We start from the raw sequence: 14,188 nt of genomic DNA, 5'->3' as shown, positions 1-14,188 counted from the left end.
CACTTTCATTCACCCACCCACTGTCATTCACCCACCCACCGTCATTCACCCTACCGTCATTCACACACTCACCCACCCACTGTCATTCATACTGTCATTCATTCATCCACCCACCCACTGTCATTCACCCACCCACCCACAGTCATTCACCCACCCACCCACTGTCATTCCGCCACCCACCCACTGTCATTCACCCACGCACCCACTGTCATTCACCCACCCACCCACTGTCATTCACCCACCCACCCACTGTCATTCAACTGTCATTCACCCACCCACTGTCATTCATACTGTCATTCATTCATCCACCCACCCACTGTCATTCAACACAGTCATTCACCCACCCACCCACTGTCATTCCGCCACCCACCCACTGTCATTCACCCACGCACCCACTGTCATTCACCCACCCACCCACTGTCATTCAACCCAACCCACCCACTGTCATTCACTCAACAGTCATTCACCCACCCACTGTCATTCACCCATCCACCCACTGTTATTCACCCACCCAATCACTGTCATTCACCCACCCACTGTCATTCACCCACCCACTGTCATTCACCCACCCACTGTCATTCACCAACCCACTGTCATTCAGTCACCCACCCACCCACTGTCATTCACCCACCCACCCACTGTCATTCACCCACCCACTGTCATTCACTCACCCACCCACCCACCCACTGTCATTCACCCACCCACGCACTGTCATTCACCTACCCACTGTCATTCACCCACCCACTGTCATTCACCCACCCACTGTCATTCACCCACCCACCATCATTCACCCACCCATCGTCAGTCACCCAACTGTCATTCTACTGTCATTCACCCACCCAGTTACTGTCATTCACCCACTCACCCACCCAGGCAGGCAGGCAGTCACATGTCTTTTGTTGAAAATATATAAATAAGCAGGTTGCATTGTAATGTTTTTTCTGTATCACAATAAGAAAACAGTTAAGTAAAAGTTGCGCGCTAAAAGATATTTTTTCGTGGTAGGTGCACTATGGGTTGGGGGGGGGGGGGGCTGCTCCTTTCATTTGTCCCGGGCCCCATGATTTCTGTTGGCGTTCCTGCTCGTGCATAAACTATACATATCTCATGCATTTACTTCAATACATGTCATACATACATATCTCTCAAACTTTATTTTGCACAGAAAAAACTTTTGGGGGGGTAGGTGGTGGTTGGGTCGGGGGGGGGAGTGAGGGAGGAGGGTGCTTAATCCTCCTCCTCAAGGCCGTCACTGATGGAATAGTCGTTTAGCATGCTGTGGATGAGCCTGCGACATTTCTGTACCGACATCCTCTTCCTCCCCTTGGTCAAATGTCCCCTGGCGAAAAGCAAAACGTTTTTGAAACAACACATTAGACGCCAATCGGATTCAATTGCTTGGGTTTCCACAGACCTGGGTTTACTCCCTCCAGTTGGTTCTGCCTCACAGATTTCCTCACGTACTTGTAGAACCAGGGCATGTGCCAGTTGTAAAGGATGGAGCTGCCCCACTTGTCCCACCCCAGTGCTCTCCAGAGCGGCAAGAGTAGGAAGCGGGACATGGAGTAGCCAGAAGAATCCTTGTACCTGTCTCTTAGAGTGATTCGCATGCAGTTTCTTACAAAGAAGGCACGCAGCATAGTAGGGATGTCAGGAATTCCTCTACCCCCTTGAGGGGCTTTTTGCACATCACTTCGCGCTTGCATCTTTCCATTTTGGCACCGCAGATGAAGTGAAACACTGCCATGGAGATTGCCTAGCAGGTTCTGCTCGAAGGTGGCCAAGCTTGGGCTATGTACTGCAGAACAGGAAGAATCTCGTTCCGCAGTACCAGTTTTTTTCCCTTCATGTAAGGGCTCTGAGGCGCCATAGTCCAATCTTCTGCTTCACGTTGCTCAGTCTTTGATTCCAGCCTTTGCTATCCACACCTAACCAGATGCCCAAGATTTTGATGAGGCCTGCTCTGATGGGAAGGGCAAGGGGTCAGTAGTCAGGTTCCACTGCCCAAATAGCTTGGTCTCAGACTTCCAGCTGCTGACTTTTGCTCCTGACGCTTTCCCGAAGTCATCAAACATCTGGACGAGCATCTTCACCGACCGCCTATCTGCACAGAAATGGTGACGTCATCCATGTAGAGGGTACACTTCACTGCACGTCTCTGGGGTCATGGCGCGACGATCCCCCTGATCCCCATGTCTCGTCTGATGCACTGGGCGAAGAGCTCTATATAATAGACAAAAAGGAGGGGTGAAAAGGGCAGCCTTGAATACCCCAGAGAGTACAAGGAAGGGGTTAGTCTTCCATCCATTCACGATCTCCACACTTCAAATATCAAGGTACATCAGGTTAAACAAAGACAAAAGAAACAGCGCAAAAAACCTCATAGTGTAGTATGTATAAAAAATTATATTATTAGAACAGGTGAGTATTGCACGTACATCAGATAAAATATTTACTGGCAGTACATGTATATGGACATGTTACCAATCAACCATGGATGGGGTATAGTGGTCATCAGATGGATTTTCTTCTCCTTTCATTTCTCCTTTAATGCTCTCTGCATTGATCAAAACCGCCGTGGTGTGTGGCATCAGCCCAACATCGTGGTCACAGCAGCCCGGTTGGATTTGTTTGTCCCACGGTGTTCTCACGGCTGTTGGTGCAGAGAAGCAAGCTCTCACTCCCTGGCTTTCGGCGTCTGTCCGTGCGTGTGACGTCTGCTTCCGGCGCACGTCAATGACGTCATCTGGTGGTGCCAACAGTTTCACAGTATCGGCCGGTCAGGGAAGCAGCGGCAGGGAACGGAGATAGAAAAGAATAGCATACAGGATAAAATAGCACAGCGGGTAGTTCTGTGAATGCGTCCTCTCATCCAACGCGTTTCGTACTTTGAATGTACTTCGTCAGGGATATCGGAGGTGTCTAGAGGTGCGCTTCTTATACCAAACCCTCTCTTGTGATTGGCTGATTAGTTTGAGTCCAGCCAACCGCCTATCTGCACAGAAATGGTGACGTCATCCATGTAGAGGGTGCATTTCACTGCACGTCTCTGGGGTCATGGCGCGACGATCCCCCTGATCCCCATGTCTCGTCTGATGCACTGGGGGAAGAGCTCTATAAAATAGACAAAAAGGAGGGGTGAAAAGGGCAGCCTTGAATACCCCTGAGAGTACAAGGAAGGGGTTAGTCTTCCATCCATTCACGATCTCCACACTGCAAATATCAAGGTACATCAGGTTAAAACAAGAACAGAACATCTCACTCAGCCCATACCCATGGAAGACATGGTCGAAGGCCTTCTCCTGATCCAAGCTAACCAGGGCAGCTCGAACGCGTCGGTCTTTTATTTAGTGGACCGTGTCTCTGATTAGAGTGAGGCTGTCTGCGATCTTGCAGCCTGGTATGCCGTACATCTGGCCTGGGTGGATGATCTGTTGGATGAACTTTTTTAGTCTGTTTGTTAGTACCTTCGCTAGGATCTTGTAGTCCACGTTCAGGAGCGAGATCGATCACCTTTTTTGGAGATCGCACCTCTCCCCCTTCCGTTTATAAAAGAGCGTCAGCATTCCTTCTTTCAGCGTTGGGGGCATCCTGCCCTCTGCTTCCATCTCCCTGTAAAGCTTGAGGAGGTCCGGGCCGATCAGGCCCCACAGTTTCGTGTATAACTCAGCTGGGATGTCATATCCGCCGGACGTCCTACTTGTCTTAAAGGATTTGGTTGCAGCGTGGAGCTCCTACAGCGTCAGGGGCGTTCATGGCTGCTTTTCCTTCTGGGTCGACGATATTTGTAATCCCTGACAGGAAGTTGTCAGCTTGTTCTCTATCTGATGCTTTTGGGGAGTAGAGATCCACATAGAAATCTTTCACAATCCCCATGACTCCCTCCTTCCCCTGCTGTAAGTTGCCATCTTTGTCACCCAGCGCCTTTAGGGGTGTGTGGGTGGAGTGGAGTTGCATTTCTCACCCATCTCCAGATTCTCCACTTTGGTACAGAAGATAATTCGTCTGGATTCCTTCTCAAAGTGCCTTTGCAGGCTCTCTGTGGTCTCTTCCAAGTCCTCATCCACGTCCCATCCGCAGCATCTGAGGTCGTGCAAGGGTTGCAGCTTGCGCTGTAGGCCCCTGAACTCCCCTTCCTCTCACACACCAGGGTCTGCCTTTTTCCTGCAGGAAGCAGCGGCTCCTTATCTTCGTGAATTCCCACCACTCTGCAGTGCTGGGGAAACAGTCCCTTTCCTCTTTCCATGCTGTGTATACAGTTCTTAGCTCTTCCACAATCTCTTATCTTTCCAGCAGGGCGCAGTTCAGCTTCCAGGATCCTGGCCCTGGTGGGAAACCACCTCCTAGACACCCCTGGAAGTGAATGGTACTGTGGTCAGAGAATTCTGTGCTGTACCGGCTTGGTGGTGAACAGGAAGTCAATCCGAGAACGCACAGAGCCATTCGGGCGGCACCAAGAATAGCTCACGGCGCCCGCTCCCATGGATCCCACCACATCCTTCAGGGATGCCTCCCTGATCATCACCATGAGTAGCCTGGACGTCGCATCCATCTTTGATGTGCTGAGGACGCACCCACCCGCCTCAATTATGCAGTTGAAATCTGTGACGATGACGCGTTATCTTTGCCATCAATTAAAGGCAGGTTGCTCGGCAAAGTTTCCCCCGAGTCATCAAATGTGTGTTTAAAGTGTCAGCTCTGCAGTCTAGGGCTGACTGCAGTTTTATAAAGGCTGCTAGCCTGTGTTTAAGGGGTTAATTGGAAAAGTATGCCTGGGATTGGGAAAATACCATTTAAAGCACAGATCAAAAAGCTTATCCAATTAACGGTATAACTTTCATTAGGAATGTCCTAGTGTTCTAATTTTTTGTATGCAAACGATTAGGAGAGAGACATGTAGACTGTTATGATTTTATTAATGGTACCATGTGTGTAAATGCATAAACGGGCATGGCCCTTGTGTAAGTACCTTTACAGTTATATGAGGTGGGGAGATTTACATGACAGGCAGGGGACGGGATACATTAAAAGATTAATCCTGCTAGGTTATGACCCACCATACCAGGGGGGCAGGTATGCATAACCGAATGTCTGGCTTCTAAGGGACCCTGGGGAGATGCCCTCCAGGATGTATACAAAAGTTAGAGCTTCAAAGGGGTTAAACAGCTGGCCAGCAACTGGGGGGATATTCTGACAAGAGCCAGATATTCTGTCACTGAGCAAAGGGGGTTTGGCCAAGCATGCTAAGCAGGGGGGACGTGGGACATTCACACATGCCCCTTAGCCTGCCCTGAAGCTTGTTGCCTGGTTACCAAGACTACTGGCAATCTTGCAATAGGGCAGAATTTGGCTCCCACGCCAAGATTGTTCCCCATTGCTCAGATAGGGTTTTGAAGGTATTATAAGCTGGTGCAGGCTCATGGGGAAGGTGTTCTCTGCTGTAACATCAAGAAGGAGGGGGTGGGGGTGAAGAGGAGTTTTATCACCATCACAGATTTGTACCCCGCTCAGGATTTCGTTAGATCTAAGGACTTGGAAACTAATTCTGCAAGGGCAGAACGAAATTCTTTTATTTGGCTGAAATATAGGGGTGGCAAGTTGCGCCCCTAGCCAAAAGACTGTCCTGTTGCCTGAACTTTCAGTCCAGAAACCTGTTATTTCATTGGAATATGTGTTGATTTGTGATATTTAAGTAATTCAAGCTGTGTGTGTTCTTTATGTGAATACATTTATTTTATTTCATGCTTTTATTCAATCAAAGGATCCAGATGGTAAAAGGTGTTAAAAAGCTTGGTCTCCCGTGACAAAATCCCCACCCATCACCAATTCTCTGGAGGTCGCAAGCCAAGGGTGCAGGTGCTGGAATATTTCCAAGCGCTCATTTGTCCGGGGTGGGGCGGGGGGTGGCTTGTACACTGATGAGTCTAACTGGCTCCCCTGCTCATGAACCATCTACAGCAAAAAGTCTGCCGCAGACGAGCTTGTGGACAGAATCATCAGTGAAACATCCCCCCACAATCAAAACACCTACACCCGCGTTCCTACACCAGTTCCCCCCAGACCAGTAGGAGAGGCCGTGAGACTGCTGCCTGCTCATATGCCTGTAGGACTGAGAAAAAGATAAGGCACATTCCTGCAACATGTACTGTACACATCACATTTCTGTAAAGAAAGGAAGTTTAGGATACTGACTCGTCATATCCAGTTTACTATGCTCCTGTATTTATGAGGCAAGAGTGGGATCAGCGTGTACACTATAAAGTCAAAGGGCAGTTTTTGGTACCATGAGATCTCTGTTTGGACCGGAAAGTGGTTGGGTCTGGTGGAATCTGGATAAGTGGTCATATGTCCCTGTCTCACACTGAGCTGTTTGTGAGGGGACTGGAACCGGGTCTCTCAGCACCAGAGAGAACACTGATCCTTCTGGTTCTTACACATGATGAATGGGTGATCACACAGCTGTGTAATGTGCATGCCTACCTGTTAAGGCCTAGCACATCACCTGTCTGATACAGAACCTTAGGAAAATGTTAGAAACATGTATCTCTATCTTCTATGATTAGTAGTGTCCTGTGCTGTTATTAAAAGTGCTTATCTAAGTTTTGGATTTACTTTTCAGTTAATTAGTGTATAACTTATCTTCATATTTTTTTTTTTAAATGTATGTAATCTGAAACCAATTTTATATAAAAAGGTGACAAGGAGAGGTAAAGGACAGCAATCTTCTCTGGAATTCCAGTTTCACTATCATGTACCCCAGGTATGGGTAGCTGGCATCACTGAGGTCCCACAAGACAAACCCCTCCAATGGCTGTAATGGCAGATGCTTCAGGTGCTGATCGTATCATGGCTTAAAGATTACGGGTACTTGGGATCCACTATCCAAAAGGGCATCACATTTCTTCCCCTCTATTTTTGCCTCCACTCTGGCCGACGGGCGAAGGAGCCCTCTTTTCAAATGGGATTTATGCTGTTCTCTTAACAGTGTGGTCTGGACGGAGCCTTTCTGCACGCAGGGCCCAGTATTCCTCTTTACGTAGTTTCCCAAATGAATTGCTTGACAACCTGGAGTAGAGTCTCTCTCCTTCTGCAGTGCATGGCTTAGTGACCTTCTCTGCACCTGAACAGAAGTCAAGCCCTCTATCCTTTTGATTGTGGGTCCTTTGTGTCTTTGTGCCCCATATAGAGACTGCCTTCCTCTTAGCTGGCCACCGCACTGATCCCCGGTGCTTTCTCCAATCGTTTTCCGTAGGTACTGCTTCCATCCACATAGTGGCCATTAGTTCTGACACTCCTGATGGTTTGACGGTTTTATCAGAGCCCCGCCGTTCCTTGCTATTTCTGTCAGGGGTACGGACTCGTGGCAGTATTCAATCCACTGGCCAAGCCTCAGCGATACTGTCTCGTTGCTCCCATCAACTACTGGCTGCCACACACAAAGCACCATCTGCCCTCCCTCGTCTCTTATCTCTCGAAAAGCTCTAAGAATTTTGGTGGGAGATTCTTTCCGTTCCCGGAATCACAGGTAGAGGATTATCACGCCCCCCCATGGTACCTCTTGTAATAGTTGCTCCACTCTGCTGTGGTCAATCCGTTCAGGGGTAACACCCATATTCCTCACGACCCGCTACAAGGACACATCCAATCTACGTAGGAACTCAGACAGTTTTTCTCCCTCATGCTGATACATTCCCATAAACTGGAAATATAGCTCTTTTCCAGTTCTTTGTGGTTCCAAACATTGTTTTTCTAGGGCACATAGATATTCACTAGGGGTACTGACCTTGTTACCTTCTCTAACCACTCTTACTACCGCTAGAGTGGGCCCCTTTAGGCTTTCCATGATTCGGGAACATTTTATCTTGGACCGATCCCCCCCATTCCTGTACCATCTGGGTGGCCTGACCTATCCAGCGCTCAAAATCGTCCTCACATGAAGGGGTCAGCCGCACTCTAGAGAAAATGTATCTTCTATAGTAATTATCCACCCGGCGAGACTGCATGGATTTCTCTACTAGTTGCCCCATGGCAGTAATGAGCACTTCTGCTGAGGTGGGGGCATGGTCCTTAGAAGAAGGCATCAGGGTACATTGATATCTCTGGATTGCTATAACATAAAAACAACAGAGGAATATTGCCATAAAAAGCACAAGGGGCTCTGCTGAATGGCTACTGTACATTGATAAAAATAGATATACAATATTATAAGCAGAGGAGAAAACATTACAGACTTTAGCTCCCCCTCCCTATAAAAGTTATTTTTCTAGGTAACCGTTTGATTAGTATAAAGGCAGAGATTAAACCACCTGTACCTTATTGTTTTGGTCTGAGCCAAGGGGCCTTAAAATAGAATTTTGCCGAAACTACTGAGAATCCTTGAGCCAGCCCTGTTTGCATTTAATTACCCAGAATCCCTAGCTCCAGTATGATGTGATAATATTGGTTTAGGCATGGTTGGATACTGCCTGAGAATGCCTTAATAAGTGTGCATTCTTATTATCATAATATTCCATAGTATATATAATTTTTTAATACATAATTTAGAAATACAGTGATTTTCATATTCATCACTTGTATGTATGTCTACATTGAACTAATACACAGGACTTACACTTATATAGATACTTTATATGTGCACAGTGACCTACTGGTCGAGCAATTGTACTTTATTTATAATATTAGAATTTGAAAGTCAGAACTCCTTTTCTTTATTTTTCGATGAATAATATTTTAGTGTATAGTTTAGAAATATAGTGATGTTTTTGTAGAGAAACTGTGTCAGAGCCTTAATTAGAGAAAAATAAGTTCATGGCTAAACTGCTATAATTCAACTTTAAATAAAGGACTATGGTTGAAAAAAAACTTCTTCCTCTCTTTTGCAGTTAGTATTCCAACCATAGGTTCTTATTGGTCCCTACAAAAGGACATGGAACTTAGGGCCTCATGCAGTAAGCGTTGATAAGGGAAATATGGCCATGTTATAGCCAAAATTGGGTTTGAGATTCAGTAAGCGCCGATAAGTGCTTCATATCGCCAGGTTTCGGAGCCGATAATTTGGTTATGGCCAGTCGCCTGCCGATAAGCCTGTTTTCGACACTGATCGCCACTTTTTTAAATCGGCTGGATTCAACAAAAAAAAACAGCTTATCGGGGCTGATCGGCACTACGAAATTGAGATGTTATGGCCGATTTCTCCCGCCAACTAAAGTTGGCATTTTGGACGGGAGAACGATCGCTAAGGCTGCCGGAACGGCACTTAGAAAAAAAACATCTTCTGTACATCAATGGAAGTCAATGGAGCGGGGACGTATAACAGTATAGTACTGTTTACGTTTCATTGCTCACAATACAAGGGGGATTTGCATTACAGTGTGGGGGCATTCCCTGCATTGTGTCACAGCTGACGTGTCTTATTTGCATAACATTCGACTTTTACATGTTTTCAGCATTTGCGGGTCACATTACTCATCATGTGATGATGTGGCAAGGGAAAATACTATACTACACTCTTAAAGGAGAACCTCACATCATATCACACATTTTACTCAACTCAGCGACAATTATTTACATGATGTCACACATGTCACACATGTCACACATACACAGTATATTCATCTTCCTTTACATTACACAATGCTTGTAATGTGACACGCATCTTTAAACGTTCATGTACATCTGTATTCTCATGTTTACATATACTTTTGGGTCCTCCCTATTTTCATGACGTCACTTATTGGACGCTCAATCACATTGCATGTTTACATTGTAACCGTTGCATTACAAGCACTTCAACCTAACTTATACACACATGTACAGTAATTCATCATTGGGACACCTTGTAAACTCATTCTATACCAACTATCCTCCTTACACAAATGCATGCATATGCACACGACTATTCATTGTTGCCAACATGTCACAATAACATGGATAATTACACATGTTACACAAAACTTTTCCCACGTCAATCTCAGCCTTTTTGTCTCATTACATGACTGACTCTTGCGTTCACAAGTGTTACATGCATTGCACATGCAACTATTTATTTGCAAGCAATCTTTGTACAAAGCTTCACGTCACATCATTGCCAAATATCATCATTCCCTGCAGAATACACACAACAAATACTTAGAACAACAAGTGCACACAGCTTGCCACAGAAGTACTTTATTATGTTAATGTAACACCTTGCATTTTACTATGTCACCTGACATCATCACATACCTATTTAAAGGACGCACATTACCTGCTCATTCACAGCTACTCATTTCAAAATGTTGCGAATGTTTAGGAGACGGAGGAACATTCTTTTCTATGACATGCTTGATGATGAAGACAATCATATAGGGCAAGGGAGGGACACACCGAGGGACAGTGACAGTGACGCGGATACGACAGGGACAGGGAGAGGGACAGGCCGAGGGACAGGTAGAGGGACAGGTAGAGGGACAGGAGATCAGAGGAGAAGACAGAGGAGACAACTTGTGCCTCGTCCGCGTCTGTACAGGGAGAGAACCCTGTTAGATGGGATGAGTGAGGAGGAGATTGTAAGTCGCTATCGTTTGAGTTCAGCAGCAATCTTAGCTCTTTATGAGGAGATAAGGGGGGATTTAGATTTTTTCACAGCCAGAGGTCGTGCAGTCCCTGGGCTTGTTAAAATGCTGTGCTCATTACATTATCTTGCTTCCGCGTCATACCAGACAACTGTGGGCATAGTGGGCGGGGTCTCGCAATCTACATTCTCGCGGGCCTTGACCCAGTTTCTCTATGCACTCAATAGACGCGCTAGGAATTATATTCATTTTCCTACAGAGGCGACAGAGTGGCTGGAAGTCAGGACTGGCTTTTATAATATAGCAGGGATACCATCTGTGCTGGGTGCAATCGATTGCACACATGTTGCTTTGATTGCACCTAGTCAGAGTGAGCATGTGTACCGCAATCGGAAGCACTACCATTCACTCAATGTACAGGTGGTATGTGATGCGACGATGAGGATAATGCATGTGGTACCCAAATTCCCTGGTTCCAGTCACGATTCCTCTATCCTGAGGAACTCTTCAGTCTTCCATGCGTTCGAAGAGGGACATTTTGAACCTGGTTGGCTGCTGGGTGAGTACATATTTACATGTTCTAACACAAAACACATGTTGATTTAGGAATGTTGGCATTGTACAATTTGATCACTAATGTCAGCTTATGTGTGCTCCATTCATTATAGGTGACTCAGGATACGGAATTAGGCCGTGGCTCTTGACTCCGGTGCTAAACCCTCAAACTGAAGCAGAGGACAGGTACAATGCAGCCCATATATCTACAAGATCTGTTATAGAGAGGACATTTGGCCTACTCAAGACCAGGTTTAGGTGTCTGGACAGAACTGGTGGGGCTCTTCTATACAAGCCTCAAAAAGTGTCTGATATTATCCTTGCCTGTTGCATTTTGCACAATGTTGCACTCAGGCACAATGTACAGTCAGACCTAGCTGAGGCTTTGGTAGACGAGCATCCCACCCATGTAGCTGCTGAAAATGAACAAACAGCCAGTGGTGGCCAGACACGACAGAATCTCATCAATTCATTTTTTTCTTGTAAGTACAAACTCATATGTTCCTAGTACTACTTTTATAGTTTAATTATGTTATATTAACAATAATGTTTCTTTATATAACCTTCTGTTAGGACACAGATGAATATGGGTTGCACACCTTTCTTTTCTCTGCTGTGTGCACAAAGGGATGTGGCACCGGTATGTTATTGTTGCACAGGTTATATAATCCCTCTTCAATTGTACTTTAGTTGTGTGTATGTGAATACAACTTGGGTAACAAAGCAATAATATTTTAGCATTGTGTTATTCCTTATGCTAAGACAAAACACATATTATGCCCATAATCATTCATGCTTCTAGTATGCTTACATACAATGTTATTGGTGCAGTGTAACATGTACATCCAGATGATGTGTACACCAGGCTGATTTACATTTTGAATGTCATGAAATATACATGGTGTTGTACATTTAACACCAAATACACACTTTGCTGTGTTGTTTACGGTACTGAAGATGGCATGTCAATGTTTGCAATTTATATATTGTTCCTTTGCATTATAGGTATATCTCCAGTATGACTGATCATGGTATGTATATTTGCTGACATCTCTCATAAGATGTGGCTACCTCAATCTTCCTATAATTATTGGAACTAAAAACCCAACATATTGGTTTAAACACAAATGTTACATATATGTACTTTCTGTATCATGTATATGCATTTAGCTACTCTTGAGCTTTCATGTGCATTGTATTACAAAATGATTACTCACATTTCATCACATTTTATGTATGTTTCCTTATAATTTCCATTAATGTAATATAGAGGTGGTTGGAGAAAAGGGGATAACTGTACTTATTTGTTTACTTACGGGAGCACATTCATCACTAGCATAGACACACTTTTTAAGACAACTGTTTGTGTCTCTATCAATTGGTGTAGGATCCATGTATAACACCGACAAATGATAACACCAGCTTTATTATGGTAGCTTATATCATCATATTGACTATACTATGTATTTCTAAACGATTAATAAACACAGTAAACTATACTTAGTTAGGTTAATGAAATATACACAGAAACGTACTTCATAACATGATGGTGATGTCATATTCAGAACATCATGCATTGGAGGGGACCATAACATCTGGCCAGTAACATTATTTGCTACAGTCCCAAACCATTTTATCTACATACCCATGTAACAAGAGATTTTAAAAATAAATGGCTACTTGGTTGTAAGTGTCCTTTACATTGGGAGAAGGAGTGGCTCACTGAGTAAAGACACACACTGGAACTGATAGTTTGAAGCAGGGGAGTCTGGTTCAATTCCCGGTGTGGGCTCCTTGTGACCTTGGCCAAGTCACTTTATCTCCCTGTGCCTCATGCGGCAAAAAAACATTTGTACGTTCCACGGGCCAGGGACCTCAGGCTGAAACATGTGTCTGTAAATCGCTGCGTACAACTAGCAGCCCTATACATGAACATGCTCATATTATTATTATTATTGTTACATAGTTTCGACAGTCATACGTTCCATTACATATTAGAATACACAAATGTGTTAGCAGAGTGGGAATGGTTGTTATATATAAAACACACCATGTCATAAAATGTTAGTAGTCATTAAAGAACACTCAATAAAAATTCATGAGGCACTCTTTTGCAACATCATTATGTTAATTAAGTGCTTATGCAATATAGGCATAAGGGTATCACATTTTTAATTGTTTGTTAATAAGCGCTGCAAGCAATATAAAATTAGTTCCATATGTAGTATAGTAGTCGGTGGCTCCTCCTCACAATCATCTCATATAAAGGTAGACTCTTCTGAAATCATACATTGATCCGATTGTATCTTCCCCGACATCTCTGAAATACAGCAAACACATGATGGTCAAAGATGGCACCTTACTAGATATGCATCCGTGACAACGCGTTACGCAGCTCTATATGATTGTGTAGATACACACGTCAGTCACTTATATGTTAGAAGTAAAACTGTTCATCAGTATGTAATGTTTCTTTAAATTTGTAGCAGGCATAACTATGTATAAGAAGTGAACGTTGCCTGTATACTGAAAGATGTGCGCGCACATCTTTGTGTGCGCACGCACTTCACGCTTGGCTCCACTAACTGTTAGCGCATGCGCAAAACAAAGCGTACGTTGTGCGTTCAATACATGTTGAAAATACCAGTAAACATAACATCTTTATTTCAAATACAATGAAGACGAAACTACATTCGTTCTAAACGAGTACATCTGTATTCTTTTTAAACAGACGTGTTTGAACAGAAAGCACGGCCGATAACACAATGCGCAAATGCAATACGTGTGACGTCATGTTAAGCCAGCGTGAAACGCACGCTAACACTCCTCCCACTCAATTAACATTCGGCTAACGCCCAGGGTACGCCTACAAACACTGAGCCGCACGCATCACACACTGCAGTTACCGTTACTATAACAAAACATGACAGCCAATAGGCTTTGAGGCGCGCACGTCGCTTGGGGGCGGGACTTACATCACTAATCCTTTTTAAGGACGCCTTGGCCCATGACAAGGGTCCCACGTCATACGTGGTGGACCCGGTTTTCAATGTTGTAGATGTTGCATGATAACAAAACAG

At 44.8% G+C, this 14,188-nt stretch overlaps 1 non-coding gene across 1 annotated transcript; it reads left to right on the top strand.

The window, feature by feature from the left end:
• The first annotated feature begins 6,417 nt into the window (after positions 1 to 6,417).
• Positions 6,418 to 6,512, top strand: LOC142496366 (small nucleolar RNA U13). The gene has a single exon (XR_012801965.1). It is a non-coding gene; the product is annotated as a small nucleolar RNA U13 (small nucleolar RNA).
• The last annotated feature ends 7,676 nt before the right edge of the window (positions 6,513 to 14,188 follow it).

Source organism: Ascaphus truei, chromosome 5 (assembly GCF_040206685.1).
Source record: "Ascaphus truei isolate aAscTru1 chromosome 5, aAscTru1.hap1, whole genome shotgun sequence".
Taxonomy (NCBI): domain Eukaryota; kingdom Metazoa; phylum Chordata; class Amphibia; order Anura; family Ascaphidae; genus Ascaphus; species Ascaphus truei.
Note: the sequence above shows the minus strand (reverse complement) of the source record. Positions and strands in the feature narration are given on the sequence as shown.